General features: G+C 48.1%; 1 protein-coding gene across 2 annotated transcripts in view; it reads right to left on the bottom strand.

Annotated features, from left to right (window-relative positions):
• Nucleotides 1-19,084, bottom strand: part of NUAK1 (NUAK family kinase 1) — a 67,105-nt gene that overhangs the window by 47,232 nt on the left and 789 nt on the right. The window lies entirely within an intron of this gene.

The raw sequence follows: 19,084 nt of genomic DNA, 5'->3' as shown, positions 1-19,084 counted from the left end.
GCCCTCCCCTTCCCTGTCCCTTTTGCCCACTCACATCATGTGCCTTCCACTCTGTCATCTCCTCCATGAGATGGGCCTATGACTATTTCACTTGACTGGTACTAGTCGAAACACCATGTCAGGACCCACCCAGATGTAATTTTTACAATAATTTCCCTCCACACACCAACAAAGCCATAGTAAATTATTGTGGAGTGTTGTCCTTTTTTTCTGGCTGATTGGGGGTTCAGTCAGCTCATTCTGACCTATCTTGCAAGAAAGATACAGGAAGTCTAGCTATATTCTCTGCCAAATAATGTTTGCACCTGTAAAATATTTACCTGTTGTTATAAACTGAATTGTGTCCCCCTCCAAATTCACATGTTCAAGCCCTAACCTCCAATGTGACTGTATTTGGAGACAGGGCCTTTAATGAGGTCACTAAGGTTAAATGAGGTCAAAAGGGTAGAGAGTCCTGATCCAACAGGACTGGCGTCCTTAGAGGAAGAGCCATCAGGAGCCTGTGCTCACTGAGGAAAGGCCATGTGAGGACATAGGGAGAAGCTGCAGCCAGGAAGGGAGGTCTCGCCAGAAACCAACCCTCCCAGCACCTGATCTTGGACTTCCAGCCTCCAGGGCTGTGAGAAAATTAATTTTTGCTGTTTCAGCCCCAGGCAGTGGTACTGTTATGGCAGCCTGAGCACAGTAACACACCTGTCATCGTTCACCCACCCAAACGACAGTCAGCACATAATCTAACAAGGGGAGGAGTCATCCATGGTCAATACCAAGGCACAGCAAGCAGAGACAGGAACCCAAACAGGCTCACTCACCCATGTCCCCCAACATCTAGGAAAGAGTCTGGTACCATAGCAGACATTCAATAAGTATTTGTTGAGCTGAATTGAATCAAACATGATGAATCTCAAGAGTCGTAATTTTTATAAGAATGCTCACCCATCCACCCACTGCCACCAACCTGGGCCAGTATCAACAGGCTGTTGAAGTCAGATTCCCGATTCCACTCTGGCCCACACTGATGGCGTACTTGCAGGTGAGACCACGGACCCATGGTTGCAATACCATCGTGTGGATATGACTCCCTACCGCGTATACAATGCCATCCCACTTTATTTTACTCTCCTCACCCATGAGACAGGGGACTTATTTTGTAGGAGAGGGAAACTTCTACTGAGGAAAGGAACAACCTAAGTCCCCACAGGTCATAAAGGCAACACCTCAAGTTCCAACCCAGGTAACTGGATTCTGGGGCCAATGCTGGGCCACTCCTGTTTCCAAGAATCATCAAATCTATAGAACCACAGGGTAGAGAAGAAGCACCCCAAGTCCTGGCACCGTGACGCTCCCTTCCTCTGTCGCTCCTGCCTTGGGGGAAACGAGCTCAGAAATCGAACTGTTAAAATGTCGTGGACAATCTGGCCGAGGAGTGAATCAGAACTCAAGCGTGCAGTTAAACGAGGACACCCCTTCCTGGACCCAGCCCGCCTTTATGGCAACACTTCATAAGAACCATTCTCTCACAACAAAACTGTCAAATCCAGCAACCGCAGGCCAGAAACATCCCAGCCGAACCCCGCCAAGCTGCTTTCTGATGTACTGTCCACACACATACCAATATTCCCCAGATGTTCTCTATGTAAAACATTTGGTTTGAGACACAGCCCTCCTTTCCCCCAAGCTCTTACATTTGTTTAATGGACTCATACAGTTCAGCTAAAATATCCTGGAGCCGACATCTGAAGCCAGCCAGGCTCTGATGCAAGCATCCCATCTGCAGAAAAGACGAAGAAGTAAATAAGACAGTTCTCCCCAAGACTGATGCTCACTGCATCTTTAAGCAGGTCATAAAATGTAAGCTATGTACAGATAATAATGTAAGTTGCTTTCAAGTGTGTTTCTGAGTCCGTTTCAGTATTAATCCAAGATGGATATTCAAAAAGAGAGGTGGGTCTGGTATGACGGAGAGAGGGGGCCACATTCTGCTTCTTCCTCCCTCAGAAAAGAAGTTAAAAACACCTGTCATTTGAGCAATCTAGATGACTGAGGTGAAAGTAGGTTTTTTTCCTGGTTTTAGATTTCCACATGTAGCAATAGCTCCTTTATTCTAAAGCCACTTATCCCTTAAGCCACAATCAGACCATAGGTGAGATGGGGCAAAATGGGAAAAGCACTGGACCTTGAGTCAAGAGACCCAGCTCGGCCACATATCAAGTGACCCTGGCCGGGCCCCCTCCCCCGACAATGGCTCACTCTGTTACATGAGAAAATGGAACTTCCCTAGATTCACCAGTCAGGCCCCACTCATCTGTGAAGACTGTATGAGTTAGAGAAATCAACTCTTAGAAAAGCCACCCCAAGAAATGGCATGGAATCCATCCACCAAGCCCCTGAAGATGGTCACCCAAGGCTTCCCTGCTGACACAGTGCTAATAAGCTTGGTCGTGACAAACCTGTAGGGAAGTGGAAAAGTGGAACTAGAAAGCCGTGGAGATAGGCTCACTGATAGAATCAAGGGAGGACAACTCAGTTCACCTTTCATCTTTACCTTTTCTGTGTATTGTGAGTTTCCAGTATTGAGCATGCATTATTTATGCTATAGAGAAAAGAAAATGTTATCATTTAAAAGGGTCACAAAAAGGAATGGAAGCTGGAGTAGGAGCAGATAGACAAACTATAAAACAGCAGGTTTGAAAACTCCAAAATAAGTTCCCGAAAGATGTCAAGAAAAAGTTTAACTACCTTCAAGGTACTTTGTTTTAAGAAGGCAAGAAAGTGTGCGTCCACTGGAGAAAGATTTCCATAAGAAATGGCTGTAGATTTTTTAAAGACGGTTTGTAAATGGGGGAGCTTCAATTACCTGGAAAAACATATTTAGAGTTCCCTATAACTTACTAATATCTCCACTTAACCAACGCATCAGATTAACCAGAATTCTCCATTTTCTTGACGGAGGTTCATGGCAGGTTGACCACTAAGGGCTGTTGGCTGCTCTCTGCTTTTCCCACACCCCTCTGTTCCGCTGGCCAACAATCTACCGCCATCCCAGCCCAGCCAACTGCCCCAACATGGTGGCCTCTACCGTCCCTGGGACACCTCATCTTCCAATAAGCCCAGCAAATCTCATGGCACAGTTGTAACTTCCTCCATTCAGGGATAAAGATCCTCAGATTTCAGGTTTGTTTACTCTCATCACTGCCAAGGAAAGGCAAAAAGCAACGAGACATACAGAAGACCGCTATACAGGGCCCACTAGTGCCCAACATACAGTGTATGCTCCAAAGCTGCTTTTTACAACTATTATTATGAACAAATAGGCCATACAGAGATGTGTGTAAGTAAGAATCCTACAGAGAGACCTTCAAAATACAAGTCTGAGAGGACAATGTCAGAGGGACAAAGTGAGATGGGGCTTGGGAGAAAAGGAACAGCTGCAGCCTCTTTTGAAAGAGGACATTTCGGGTCACCCCAGTAAAAGAAGTCCCTCCAAATGTACTTCTGTAGCCCCCAGGGAATCAATTTTGCAGGATGGAATTATTTCTCTGAAATAAACAGACACACAAAGGTCGCTACAACTGGGGCCTAAAAAGAAAACAAGCCGGCTGCCGATTTACGGGCAGCCGCTGATGCAACAGAGCAAAAGGTCCCGGCTCACGTCCAGCGGGATGCTCTGGACGCACCAGCCCTCCCTGTAGGAAGCACGCTGGGGACAAGGTAGGGGAGGGGCCTCACCTTCCTGTGGGCAAGGTGCCAGGTTGACCAGGCCTGGATGGGGACACATTCAGGAGTGCAGCCGATTGGGCCTCTGCAGTCGCATGCTGCACTGTGGTTTCAGCTCCAGCCGTGTGCACCTAGGGGCCTACTTCAAAATGGTGCTGCCCAGACCCCATCCCCAGGGAGCTTCCAAAAGGTCCCTAGGTTATTCTAATGCTCATCCGGGACTGAGAACCAGCGGTGTCGTGGGAAGAACCCACAGTGGATCATACAGACCTGAGTTTTTAACTCCCAGGCAACCTTGATTACTTGAGCAGATCAGTTACCCTTTCTGAGCCTCAACTTCTTTAACTGCAAAGTGGGAATAATGGTCACTTCACGTCACAGTGTTGCTGACACAAGATGATGCAGATAAGTGGCCTCAGTGAGGGTGTCCTGCACACACTCAGCAGTTATTCTAGAAATGTTCCCTCCTCTCCTCTCACTCCCCTTGTTTTAAGGTTCTCCCAAGTGAGTCCCGAGTTCTGGGCATCTCCCAACTCTACAGGGTTTCCTGCCTTGCTAAGTGGGGGAAAAAAGGCTGGGGAGGGAGACACAACTTTCTTTACGTTGAACCAACCCACCACACATACAAAATACACACACTCAGAACCCCTACTGGGTGAAACAGGCATGTTCTACAGCAAAACTATATAAAAAATGGAGAGTCACAAGCAGCAAAATGAGGAAACACCCAGCTTTTAAGATTTGCTTTGCTTTTCCCATCTAAAGGAAGACCTCTGTGGGGTGCGACTCTAGCTCAGGAGGTCCCTGCCTGTGCCTCTGCCCACCTCCCATTAGCTGCAAGCCTCTTACCTGTGGCAGCACAGCACAGAGCTGGCACCTAGCAGGCCCAAGGAAAGGTCTGGCAAATGAATGAATTATGCTCCTTGAGGCCAGGGAGGGGCATCTGCAGAGCAACAGAGCTCATAATGTCCACCCGTGTTAATCCCCTAAACAGGCATGTCATAAATATCCCTGATTTTTGATTCTGAGCAACTGGCAGAAAACGATATAGAGGCACATCCAGCATGAGGGGTGGGGAGGCAGTGCAGGTGGGGGGCAGCAGCTCAAAGTCCAGTGACTGTAAGCAGCGGCACTGCAGCATTTCAGGGTTTGAGTTCCACTTATGAGTAGTGCAAATATGGGCAAGTGGCTTAATTTTCTGTGCCTCAGTTTATCCGCTGTAAAACAGGGACAATGCTGTGCATTAAATTTAATGTGCTCTTAAAGTTGCCACGAGGATAAATTAGGTCTGGGATTCAATGTGCTTAGACTACCACCTGGCACAATTCCTGCTATGTCATTGTTTGTAATATTATCACTCCATGGGAAACTAACAGGCAAAGAGACCTCAAACTACAGCTCCATTACAAAGGCCTGGGGTCTTAGGGCCCTCTAGTTATCACAAGAGAAGGTGTGGTCTGAATCAAGTGGGGTGGTGTATCCTCAGATGAACACAACTAGCTTCCCAGGGCTGTGTTTCCCAAGTATGGACCACGGACCAACCCCCGACACATTCCCTTACGTCGCTTGGTTAAAATGCAAAAGATTCCCAGGTCTCCCTAAGTCCCACCCCAGCCCTGCTGGATCAGGGTCTCAGGGGTGGGTGCCAAGGATGGTGCATTTTAACAGGCACACCCAGGAGATTCACACATCCCCGCAAAGCTAAGCGCCATTAGATCGGATAAGCTCATGTCCATTTGCTCATTATCATACCTGAGAGCCTCGCACCACGCCTGACACATACTAAGTGCTCAACAAATACCAGATGAATCCATTCAAGAGTCCCAGCTCTATAAATATTCAGTCCTTTTTTTTGAAGGCCTGCTATGTGTCAGGAGCATGCAAAGCCATGCTGGATCATTCATTCATTCTAAAAATCTTCACGGTGCTTACTATATACCAGGCACTGTTTTAGACACTGGAGATGCAGACACGATGATGAATGAGGCTGCTCAGAGATCATTACAGATGGTGACAATCGCTATGTACGCAGCTAGTAAAGCAAGGACAGGGGTGGAGCATGTCACTGCCGTCATTAAACTCAGTGAGAGCAGCGCCTTCCTTCAGAACTTTCTATGATGATGGAATGATCTTTTCCGCACTGCCCGATGGTGGCCACTAGCCCGGTACGGCCGTCGAGCACTTAACATGTGGCTAGTATGACCAAGGAACTTAAGTTTTTAATTTTAGGGACTGAAGCTTTTATTTTTATTTCATTGTAATTAATTATAACTTTAATAGCCACGTGTGTCCCTATGAGATAGTGCAGGTCAAGAGGCAGAAAGAGATAAGTAAACTAGAAATTACAACACAAGGCAATCGGTGCTACAGAGGGGAGGCGGGGTAGAGCACGCTGTGTTATCAAATGCCTCTCACCCAATTACCAGATGCCCTAACGTTCTCTGGCTCTGGGAACTGAAAGAACGAGATCAGGTACGAGGCGCTGTACTGGGGATGGAATTTTTATAGGCCATGATCAGCTGGAAGCGGTATGCAGCCCAGCCAAGGCCCGGAGACTGCAGTTCAAGAACACACCACCGTCCACAAAGCCGGCCCACAGCTGCCAGCATCATTCTGCTGATGGTCACTTTGTCCTTGGCTAGAACGTCCCACTGGGCCCTGCACGGATTTTATGAGATTTTTTCGCTTCAAGCCTAAGTACGAAGACAAGCCTCCTAAATTCCACCGGAAAATTGGTGGCTAATCCAAACATTTCATAAAATTAGAACTCATTGTGGGGCTGAAAGGAATTCAGGCTGTGCCTGCCGCCACCAGAGAAATGCAAAATATTTGTTATAATTTTTTCCTTCTTGAGCTGTTTTAAGCAGCAAGTGCTTTTTCAGCTTGAAGTTAAAGGGGAGAGTGGGAGGTGGGGGAAGGAAGGGGAGAGTTTTTGTTTTTGTTTTGTTTTCTCTGTGGTTTCCAAAATGCATCACCAGATGAAAAACTGAAGAATCCTGCCTGACTCCCTAATCCCTCAGCTAGCAGACAGAGATAATAAACTTTCCCAGTCTCAGCTGTATCTTGCCTTCATAAAGATGGTGTTTTTCCTGGAAAATGGTACTTTTGCTTCTTAATTTTCTTCTTGGGCTTTAGCCCCACAATAGTTTATATCCTGAGATTTCATCAGCAAGAGAGATACTGCAATCACTCGTTCAGGCGTGCATGCGTGCAGGGCATGAGTATTTGTCTGCTGGGCCCCGTGCTCAGCACTTGGAACACACCAATAAACAGAACTGATGAGACTCCGTGCCCAAGTAGAGCCTGCCTTCTTTCTAGTGAAGGAAGACAAACATGGGAGGAGTCAGTGACTGCCACTTTGAAGCAACCTTGGGACAATCCCCGAAGATTCACCAAGTGCAGAATCTGGAAGGGGCTGGAATGTGAGCTCCAAATCAGTCCCAGAACTCTCATTTTACAGATAAATTAGTTGAAGCCATAGCAGGGACATACCTCGCCCAAGGTCACACAGATCAAGTTGTGGCAACGATGGGATTGGCCCCCAGGTCTCCTGACAACATACCCAGACCCCTGACACTCCGCAGCCATTCCACAAACATGTACTGCCTCCTTGTTGGGCACCAGGTGCAGAACAAGGCACCGGGATGACAGAAAAGACACGGAATAATTGGGATCATGAAATAAAGTTCCTCCAATTGCTATTTTCTCAAGACTGGAGATGACGTCTCCGAGCAGTAAGTCTGGGTTCAGTGGGAGCCCACCACCCAGCGTATGGGTGAAGAACCAAAGAGGAAGCTGCAGAAGCTTCCAAGGATCTGCACCTGTGAGAGGCAGGGAGCCCAGTGGTTATGACCTTGACCCTGAAGTCAGACAGCCCAGCCCTAGATCCCAGCTCAGTGACTTTGGGCAAGTCCTCTGACCTCTCTAAGCCTCTCCTTCCTTGTCTGCAAAATGAAGGCACTAATAATACAGGCTGAAAGGAGAGAAAGCATGTAAAGTAGTTAGGACACACTCGTCACTCAGTAAATGCTTCCTGCTATCGTGACCGTTAGGGAAAGCATCCTCCTCCAGCTCTGGTCCTTCCTACACATTCAAGGAGGTGGATACAAGTCAGTGGAGATTTCCACTCCATTCTCTCCTCTCTAGGATTTCTGCCACCAGCTGCCTGCACACCCACTCACACTGGTTCCCTCCCCGAGCATTCCATTTGATTCTGCCTGGGAAACAGACACCAATTAACCATGAGGAAGATGCAAAGTGGGGTTCTCCCTGGAGCCAGGGCATCACTGCCCTGCCTTCCCATCTAAACACTTTCACGTGCTGGGCTCTGAGCTCTCCAGGTCAACCCAAAAATCAGCCTCTTACCTCCCACAGCTTCTGCTAGATGGAGAAAGAGTTCATTTTCAAATTTACCAAGCGCTATACAAGGCAGAAATGTTGTATCAAGGACCACTAAGAGCTTCTCAAAGTTTGCTGGAATCTCTTTTAATTGATACTGAGAACGTCAAGGCTGCATAATGAATGTACTTGATGTAAAGGAATGAAATTATAACAGAGTAAAACAGAAAAAAAAAATACAATGGGGAATCAGACTCCTTAAATGGATCAGCAAGGAGGGGTTAAGTGTGGACCACAAAGACTGAGGATCTAGAAATGACAAGGGGTAGATGAATGTTCTAGAACCAGAAGGTGGTTGAGCTCCTTTGGGGGAAAGGCCATATCCTGTACCCTGTTGTCCCCTGCTGCCTACACAGTGCCCAATACAGAGGAGAAGCCCAACAGATATCTGAATAAATATGCTTAAACAGGCTCCCTGGGAGAGGCAGAAGGAACATCGACCATCAGAAAAAAACGTTATCTCTACTTCTTCTTGGAAGCCATCTAGGGTCGTAGCCAAGAGCTCAGACAGACATGAGGTTCATTCCTGCCACCACCATCAGGTAACAGAGAGTGTGTCCTGGGGCCTCAGTCCCTCTGCAGTAAAGTGGGGGTTGTGACAGCATCTCTCTTCTAGGGGGAGTGGGGTCTAAGAATGACAAGGCATTCAGTGAGATGATGCAGGTAACACACCTACCCCAAGGCCTGGCCATTACAAAGTGCTCCATGGAAGTGAATTGATGGAGTGATTTCATCTTGAACGATGAAAGAGTAGTAAATCTATTAGTCAATTCTTCCCTTTAGATGAGGTTGCCAAAAACATGCCTTCCCCCAGGAGAGAGCCCCCTCTTTAGACTCTTCCTCATCCCCGGAGGCTTGCCTCCACCCACCCATCCCCAGGACGAAGGAGCTCCCTGGGTGCGGAATCCCCCCATCACTGCTAAAGCCACCGGGAGACCCAAATGCACAGCGAAGAGGAGAGGCAGCCACAGGTCTCCAGCCTCACCTGGACAAAAAGCAAAGCCCCCTAGACTCTAAGTACCTAAGAGATGAATGAAGATCCCTCCAAATTGCCCAGCAGAATATGAGTTTGCCTCCCTCTGAATCCCAAATAATCACAGCTAACATTTGTTGAGAACTGGCTACGTGTCAGGCACTGTTCTTGGCACCGTCCCTGACAACCTAGGAGGCAGGTTCTATTATCGCCCTGTTTTACAGATGAGAAAACTGATAGGTTCTTTGAAAGTGAGAATCTTCTGTCTCACACACAGCCTAGTTCAGAGCCCACCTCACTGACGTGCTTAAAAAGCAGGGCCTGCCTTGAGCTGAACAGGAGTTCAGACTCTCCTTACACTGCACCAAACAATCTGAAAAGGGTTTGGGAGTTAAAGATACTTCCACTTTCCCCAACAAAGAAACCTTTTGCCAAAAACCAGGCAACAGGAAACGAAGCCTACATTTCACCAATTTCATTCAGCAAATCCCAGGGTCCTCTTCCTGTGAGCTGGCAGGGACCTTGGAGAGCATTTTGTCTCAGCCCCTTGATTTACAGGTGAAGAAAGGAGATTCAACACCAGGTACCTACTCTGTGTGGTGCCCTGTGCCCAGGCCGCCCGAGGTACAAAGACGGCTGAGTCCCAGGCCTGCCTCTCCCAAGAGGGCTCCTTCCAAGACTAACACTCACTGTGGGCCACACACTTTCCTAAGAACTCCATGTACACCCCACTCATTTATCCTCCCAACCAGTTCCATTTCACAGATGAAGAAACTGAGTTGAGCTGCCTGTCTCAAAGGTACCCAGGAGTTTGGGAGGGGGGCTCTCCAACGCAGGCACCTGGCTCCAGAGGCAGGCTCCAAACCACCTCATGCTCCCTGTTGGATTCCTAGACTGGAGCATCCACTTCCCTTCTACCCTCCTGTAGAAGACAGAGATATGAGATCCTTTGGCAGTTGGGGCAAATCGTACACGGACTGAGCCCAACTTGCAGTGACATGACAACAGCCAGCAAGGACCCCTTCTAACCTGCACCCGTAAGCTGCCTTTGTGGCTGTTGAGCCACGTGAAAGACAAGGAGCTTGACACCACTGGGAGGGGATGGGGCCGTTAGGAATCACCAAGACAAAGAATCGGCTCTTTTTTTTTTCAATTGAGATATAGTCAGTTTACAATGTTGTGTCAATTTCCTGTGTACAGCACAATGCTTCAGTCATACATGAATATACATATATTCGTTTTCATATTCTCAGCTCCTTTTTCAAACTGGGAAATCGTTCTTGGGCCACACAGATGCAAGTTGTGCCCTAAGCCACCTGGACACCGCCCTTTCCCTCCCCTTCCAGGGAAGGAGGGAGCCTACCACAGCGGCCTCTTAGCACATTCCCACTGGAAACCTCAAGCTGCCTCTAAATACCTCTAATGAAAGTAAACGAAGTGGAATTCTTTTCTCATGTTTAAAAGGCAAATCACGATGGTGTTTTTTCCAGACATACATTAACTGTACTCCAGTTGGTTTACAATTCTTTAAGTACCTGATTTACGACCCAGGGTGAAAATGTTTTGAAAATCTTGCAAATGCATTTTGCATCTAAAGCTTGCCGACTCTGCAGAGCTGGTCACCAGGGATTCTCAGATGAGGGGCTGGAGTCTCCGGAAGTGTGGGAGTGACCTAAGGAGGCTACAGAGCTCCAAAGAACTGTGGGGAGCAGCCACCGAGGGTGGGAATCCGCTTCCCTCCTCCTCCCTCCAGCCTCAGGGCAGAGCCGCAATGGAGAGGCACCTGGCGATGCTGAGCTCTGCACAGCTGTCCATGCAGTGAGGAGAAGGGTGACCCGGAAAAGGAGGAGGAGAGGGGCCCAAGGGGCCTTCCCTGCTGCCTCCCACCTCCACAGAACTCTCCCCTCCCAGGACTGCTGCTGCACCCCTCTTCATGCAGCTGCTCATTCATTCATTTTTTCATTCTTACTGAACACCTACTATATTCCTGGTACCAGGCTACAGGCCAGGATGCAGTAGTGAGTAAGATAGGGGCCCTGTCTCGCTTCTATTCAGGGAGGAAGGGGATGCAGACAAATCATCAAACCCACATGGTTCACATGCTCTGAAGGAAATGACACAGGGCCAAGAGGGGGGAATAAGGAAGTGGGAGTTTGGACACCTAGGCAGGACTTGAAAGATGTAGCAAATCCAGAATTCGGTCCCCATGCAACCCACGGGAGGGCTTGAAGCAGGGACAAGACGACCACCAGCTCCTTGATGCTAGTACCTCTCACCAAAATAGTAATCCTAGCTCTCGTTTTCAAGGGCCTACTCTGCACAGGCTCTGCATTGGAAGCTGCCAAATCCTACTTCTCTTGGCAGTCCCACTGGGTAGGCTATCGGCAGCCACACTTTCTAGATGAGAAAACAGAAGCTCGGAAAAAACGTGCCGCTTCCCCAGGATCATCCAGCTGCCGAATTGCAGGGAGGACCTGGAACCCAAGTCTGGCTGATTCCACGCTGTGACTCCTTCCTCCGCTCCTCATTCACACACTCCCTTCCACGTTCTCAGATTACTCCAGGTGTGTTCACTGCATGGCCCCACTAACTTCTCTGTACCTCGATGGCAGACTTGTCCTCACCCGCTCTGAAATGTCCCACTGTCCTGGGCACTTGAGGAAGCCCTCATTATATACACCTGCTTTATTGCGAGATTGAAAGGAAACAGGTGCCAACCCCAGTAGAGGCTGCGTCTTTATCCTGGGAATCTTCAGCCACAGCGTGGTGACGAGTGGTAGCGATGGAGAACAGTGAGAGCCGCCATCAGGGCTGCGGAATGGGCGCCCAGGGCACCCAGCCCACACGTTCCCACCCCCTGGAGCCGCCAGCCCGGGGGGGCTTCTGTGGGGCCAGGAGACCAACCTTTTAAATTCATCCACCTAGAGAGGGGCCTTTTCCTAATAGGCACAAATGTGCCTAGACCAGCCATGGCTCTCGCTGCGTGTACTGTGCTGTGCACCTACTATATGCCAGGCTTAGGGCTAAAGGCTTACCTACATCATGTCACCTTACTGAATCCTCTCACCCATAAAGAACTCCATGAGGCCCCAGTAAGAATTCTATGAGGCCCCGGTGAGAACCCAGAGATTTAGAAGAAATGAGACCACACGGCTGTCAAGGGGTGGGATGGATCGGGGAGCCCAGCAGTCTGGTCCCAGGGCGCAGTCTTGACCGTGGCACACTGGACAAGGCTTTCCACTCCTTACAGAACACGGGAGCTCTGAAGCTGGAATCTGGGGGGCCTGATAGACACAGGTTTCTGCCTCCATCTCCACTTCCCAACCTCTCCCCAAGCCTCAGTTGGTTTCCATAGCTTTATGGAGACAGAACTCACATATCATACAATTCACACATTCAAAAATGCATAACCCAGGGGTTTCTAGCGTATTCACAGAGTTGTGCAACCATCATTACAATCAATTTTAGAACACTTTCATCACCCCAGGAAGAAACCCCGGCCCCATAAGCAGCCTCTCCTCATTTACTTCCAACCCACTCCGGCCCTAGGCAACCACTCATTTATTTCCTGTCTCTATGGATTTGCCTACGTGGGGATATTTCAGAGAAATGAAATCATCCAACATCTGATCTGTGACTGGCTTCTTTCACTCAGCATATTGCTTTCAAGGTTCACCCCTATTGCAGCACGTAGCAGTACTTCATTTCTTTTTATTCCTGAGTAATATTCCATAAATAAAATTATGGAATTGATCATAAATGTTATCCTCTAAAAGGAATGAACACACCACACTCTGTCTGTCCACCCATCAGTTGATAGACATTTGGCTTGCTTCTACTTTGGGGCTCTTAGGAACAATTCTGCTACAAACATTTGTGTGCAAGTTTCTGTGTGGACATGCGTTTGCATTCCTCCTGGGTAGACCTAGGCGGAGACTTGCCCAGCCCCAGTTTAACATGCAGTTAAAAGTTTACCGAAGAGCCTCGCCGTGAAATCAACATCTGGCCACTCCTGGGCTGTTTCCAGAGAATTTTATCGATACAGCCAGACTCGACTCACGGGTGGGTCATCTGGCCTACCTCCCCCTATGCCGGGGCCTGGGATCTTCTCATTCCTGGGCTGTATAGTGTTGTCTGGGCCAGCGGGATGATAAATGCATTCTGCTTTAAAGCAGATACTTCACAAATCATAACTTACAGATGCTCCAGGACTTTCATGTGGGAAAGACAAATGAGACTTAGGCTGTCTGACTCCAGAGCCACTGAGGACAGGAAGCCATGGCCAGGAAGTCTCTCTCCCCCTAAGGAGTGCAGGAGTAAATGGAACAGAAAGGGAATTCGTGCAGGGAAAGGTCTGCCTGTCTTTGCAGACTCAGCTACGTAACCCGCCATACATTTCCAGCCATTGTCTTTTCTTGTCCACAAGTCTCAAAGCTCCTTGAGGTCAGGGATGGTGACCCACAACCTCTATGCCTCCTAAATAGTCCCTCGCTCAAGGTATTCCTTTCCATTCCATCCCACAGGCCTTTGCTCAGGAACTACTATGTGCCTGGCACTCTGCTAGGCACCGAAAGTAGGTCCAAGACAGTTAGACGGGGCGTCCCAGTGGACAAGATACCTCAATTCATTCCTTATGTCCTGCAGCTTCGCAGGAGGAAGTGAGACCACGTCCTGGAGTGGGGTGGGTGCATATCTGTCTGCAGACAGAAAAGTAAACCTGCTCACCTCTCGAGGCCCCCCCAGGGATTCCAGAATCTGAGGCTGCTTAAGGAACAAAGAACTAAGTGTGTGTCCAGGTGGAGAGTTCCCTGACCTGCTTCATTAAAACATGCTCCTGGCCGAGGAGCAGACATCTCTCTCCCCCAACTCTGTTCGATCCTTTTCTTCTCATACCACAACTCTTGCGAAAACCTCCCAGCAGGCCTCCCCGCTCCAAGCCAGCACCCCAGACTGATGGGCTCAGAGCCTCACTATAATCAGAACCCAGCTCAGCCCACCCAGAGGACGGGAGACGGTCAAGGTCTCTGCATTCACACTGCCCGGGTCCAAACCCTGGCTCTGCTGCTGCCTGTGACCTTGGCAGGCTAGTGAACCTCTCTGTGACTCAGTCTCTTCATCCAGAAAATGATATGATTACAGGTTTGTTACGAGAATTAAATTAGTTTAATGTACCTGGCATGTTATAAGCACTCAAGAAAATTAGCTGCTATTATTATTATTATCGCTATTAAATATTATTATTATTGCCCTTATCCCATCTGACCAACCTTGCCTCCCACTGCATCCCGGCATAAGCCCTGCATCCAAGCAATCTGGCCCGCTCACCCTGGACTCTGCCCTCTTCCTGAAAGGCTCCATGTTTCAGTCTCGGGAAACCCAAATCAGGGGCCATCTTCAACAGCCCTTGCCCTCCCTAATCCCGCAGTATGCCACGTCCCCTTCTCTAGCCCCTTCCTGAATGACGCAAAAGCCCCAGGAGAAGAATCACCCATAGCTAGTCTTCTGGCACACAAGCGAAATTCCACGCCCAAATCCCAAGGTCACCCGCTGTGCATCGTAAAGAAAGTTCTCCCTTTCTCTAGCGGCGATGGGTCTCAAGCTAGGTAAGACTTGTTTGACACTGTCTAGCTGTTTGACCCTGGGCAAGTTACTTAACCTCCCCAAGCGTTGTTTTCCCCATCTGTTAAATGGTTCCAATGAGAGTGCACACCTCTCAGGGTTGTAGTGAGGATTAAGTGGGAGAAAATGTGTCTGTCAAGCACTTAACACAGCGTGACACACCCCAAACTCTCAAAAATATCAGCTGGTAGTAATAATAGCAGCGGCGGCCATACAGGGAGAGGTGCTCCTGTCCAGGACTGAGCTCAGTTTAATGAACTGAGCTTCAATGAGCTACGTTCCAACTTGAAAATCTCCAAAAATAATCAGTTTCTGGGTAAAAGAGGTACCCCTGGCCTAGCGACTGCTCCCCAGGTCTCTTCCACCAGACTATAAGTTCCTCGAGTCTTATTCATGTGTATGTACCAGAATTTAACATGGTGAGAAGCAGATGGTAATAAATGTTTGCTGACTTGAGTAGAATTAGTTCAATATTTGTAAGTACACTTTGTCTTTGCTACTAGATTACAAACTCCTTAAGAGTGAGGATCATGTCCTACGCTAGTACAGATTTATTAAATGATTGATGGAAAAATACCAAACCAAGAATCAGGTGTCTTAGACCCAACTCAGTCACTTACCAGCTGTGCAACCTCAAAAAAGTCACTCAACACTTCTGTGCCTCATTTTTCCCACTTCAAGGATAAGGAGTTTGGACCGCATGTCTGCCGAGGTCCCTTACTCCCTGAAACCAAGTGTGGGCCCTAGCTGCAACGTGGACCTCACCTCAGCCACCGTGCAGATGACAGCCATGCACCCCTGGCTTGGCAGTTCACTATTTTGCCCCCTGATCCGTAGTTTTTCAGCACCAGGCTATGAATAACTTTGAGCCAGTGTTTAAAATACCCATTTTTGGTCAAATAGGTTCCACTGCTGCGTGAGGATGCCCCATCACCCACCCAGAAACACCGTGACAAATTGGGGGCCCATTGTGCCCACAAGCCCTGCCACTCCCATGACGGACCCCTCCCAGAGACCTGCTTCCTGCTCATGCCAAACCGTGCACTGTTCACCAGAGATAACCCGGTGCAGAGGGAATGCTGAACTTAGCCCTTGATGGGGCGGTGATCGCATCACACCTTTCCCCAAAACATTGTTTGCTTTTGCTCTTGGTTTTTTGGCAATGCTGGGTGCAGCCTGAGGGTCCAGGGAGTTTGGCTCAAAGATAACACCATGTTATCACACAGAGGCTTGCTCCACTGCCCTGCCCAACACCGTATTAAAGCAAAAGTTGTGCAATAAACAAAGCCCAAATTCAAGGCTTTAGAAATGTTCTCAGCTCCTAGCAGAATCTGGCTGGCTCTCTGGGCTTCCTAGGGGTGCACTTCCCCAATTAACCTGCAAAGTTGATTATGTCCCCACCTCTCTTGGATGGACACAGGGTTAATTGTCCAATGCATCATGTCTAATGGTCTTAAAATCTATATGAAAGTCCAAGTGAGAGAAAAAACATCTGCTGAAAGAGGGAAAAAAATTTGCTAATTTCCCCCTTTGAGGCTTTCCATAGGTTATTTTATTCAATTCTCACAAGTCCATGAAGTTGGTACCATTTTACAGATGAGGAAGCAGAAGTTTCTGAAAGTTACAGCTTGCCCAAAGTCACAAAGCTAGTAAGAGATTGGTCAGGACTTGGATGTAAGCCAAGACTCTTAGCCCTCCTGCAAGACTGCCTCATTGTGGGGTTTGTTAATCTCTGGAAGAAGCCAGAGATTGGAGATCGGAGTCCTTTCTCGTGGACATGCTTAAGCAGAGGCAGCAAGACCACATTTAGGATTCAGAGAGGAGGATGCCTGGATCAGGCAGAGGCTGGACCAGCTGACTCTGTGTTCCTGATTCTACAACTCTCTTTGGAACTGCCTTTCACAGAGCGATGATGCTGCATGGTGCGTTTTGTTTGATTCACTAGGCCCTTCCAGACGTGCAATTAAAAGCCACAGCACTCTCATTCTTAAACACTTCTCCAACTCAGGAGTGCTGATTTCACAGCATCTCATGCAGCCTGATGCCCAGCACCCGACTTCAGCCACCGGTACTGGCAAAGCAGCTATAAAAGGCACTCTCCCCTCGGGAAGTGCTCTAAAAGGCGTGGGTACAAATGAAAATAAAACATCTCTTCACAATCCTACCCAAAGATCTAAAAGGCAGAATTGAGACAGCATGCTCTGAATTCTCCTTAACTGCACCTCAAAAGCAGGTTGTGAATGTTTAGTGCATCCTTGGAACCAAAAGAAAACTACGAAAACTTCAAGTTTTTCATACTTTAGATGAAAATTTCTTGCTGCTTTTGACAGCTTCTGAGTCACCACGTACTGTACAGGCAAGAACAACTTGCTGACCAATTTTGGGGGTGTTTGTTTTATTTTCTGTTCAGTCAGGCACAGGGAATTTTCCACCTGACAAATTCTGTTTCTCACTCAAGTTTTAACACCATCTGCGAGCACTGTGCTCAGCAGGAGGAGGACTCAAGACCAAAGAGGCCTTCCCTTCACCCAATCTCAGTTTTCCCATCTGCTTAATGCAAGGTTTTCACCAGATTTTGCTAACATCTTAAGCTTATCTATCAAGTCGATCGCAGTTTGGTGATTGCCTGTTTCTGGATGTGGATATGCTACCAGATTCAAAATCTTTGCATAATTTTTGAGTAAAACAAGGGATGTAGCTGAAATTAATAGCACAATGGGAAACTGCACTAGGTCTGGACAATAACGCAGCCGGACTCAAATCTTGTAGCTGTTACATGAGCCTCTTCCGTTCTCAGGGCGCCCTCTAGTGGCCATTCGACTAAATCCCGACGGAATGTTTCAGAGTCTCTGCAAATAAAGGGAAAGACACCCACAAAAAGAGAAAGGCAGGCTGCTGTCTACTGATGCAATCCCCTTCACTCTATCCTAGTCGGTGGATCAGAGAGATAGACAAATACCTGAAGCCCCAGTGACACTCAGAAAGATGTCACCCATGAGACAAGCTTTCATTCTTTCAGTTAGCGGCAGATCCCAGCCTTCAGGATCTGTATCCTCTTACAGATCCCAGACACACCCTTACCACTCAACCCCTCACAAGCTCACATCCTCAACCTGCAGCTCAAACCGCGTCTGTTTTTCATTATTCCGCTTTCCAACTTCCCAGTGCGATTCTTCAACAGCTATTAAGACAACATGAGCAAGGAGCTAGGCTTAGATTTTGCTTATTCAACATCCAGCCTGGGGAATATCACCTCAGAAGAAAAGCATGAATGAAGCGCACGTTTCTCAGCCTCCTCTCCCACAAACCTGAAAGTATGCTCCTCAAAGGACATCTCTACAACCATCTCCTCCTGAAGCACCTGCCCCAGAGTGCACTCTCAAATGCTTGCTATAGAATTTGATAGGAGACAACTTAAAAATACAATGTATAATGTCTCAAATTTCCAATTAACCCGTAACAGATTTTTTTAAGCTATAGGATAAAGCTGTATCAACCCAAAGGGTGAAGCTTAGGTAAGGGAGTAATCCAGGTATCCAAATACACAGATGCGAAAGAAAAATACCAACACCAACCTACCACTTCATTTTGTTTTTTCCCTGTGGTCATTTGTTAAGTTTATAAGCAACCCTGGGCCCCAAAACATCCCCAAAAGTGCACATAATTAGTTCCTGACTTTGGCCCTGAGTCGATTAAAATCCAACTGACATGCTTCAAATCAAAGAATCATGTTAATTTTGTGCCACACACCACACAAAATCTTTCTGCAACAGTCAGTCACTTTGAACCCAACCTTCTAGCCACAAGCAGTGTGGATTTCAAGATCCTGTTCTGCAGAAAGGAAAATGACAACAAACCAAGTTTGGGACAATGTAGAGACCCCAAAGCACTAAAGGCTCTACTTGGGGCTGTGTAAATGGTCTTAGGAACCTGGCAGGGTTTCTTTTCAGCTGTCACAAAGAGTGGGTCGGCTGAGCCAGACCCCTTAAGCAATGGAGTAGCCCTGCAGCCAGGGCCTGAACTGCAGTTGAGTCTGCAACTCAGTGTCTGTGAGGCTGTCCATGCCCTGGGCATTTCAGTCCTCCCAGAAGCCAACCCAAACTGTCACAACCCTCAGGCATGCAGCAGCCTTTATTTTTGCCCCCTAACCTCTCTTAAAAACAGGCAGGAACCGGCCCTCCCTTGCAGCGACAGTAGCATCAGGGTGATGGGAGGATGCGGCGTTGGGGGTGGGGGGTCTCATTCATCTACAGGACACTGGACTTGGGGGACCAGCTCCCAGCTGAGGATGTGGGTCTGTTTGGAGTTAGAGCAGTAAGGCATTCCAGGACATGAATGCGTGCCCGCGAGGGAGACCCCAACGGTCCCGCCGCTGCA

Source organism: Camelus ferus, chromosome 12 (genome assembly GCF_009834535.1).
Source record: "Camelus ferus isolate YT-003-E chromosome 12, BCGSAC_Cfer_1.0, whole genome shotgun sequence".
NCBI lineage: Eukaryota > Metazoa > Chordata > Mammalia > Artiodactyla > Camelidae > Camelus > Camelus ferus.
The sequence above is the reverse complement of the archived record's forward strand: the minus strand, read 5'-3'. Positions and strand labels throughout refer to the sequence as shown.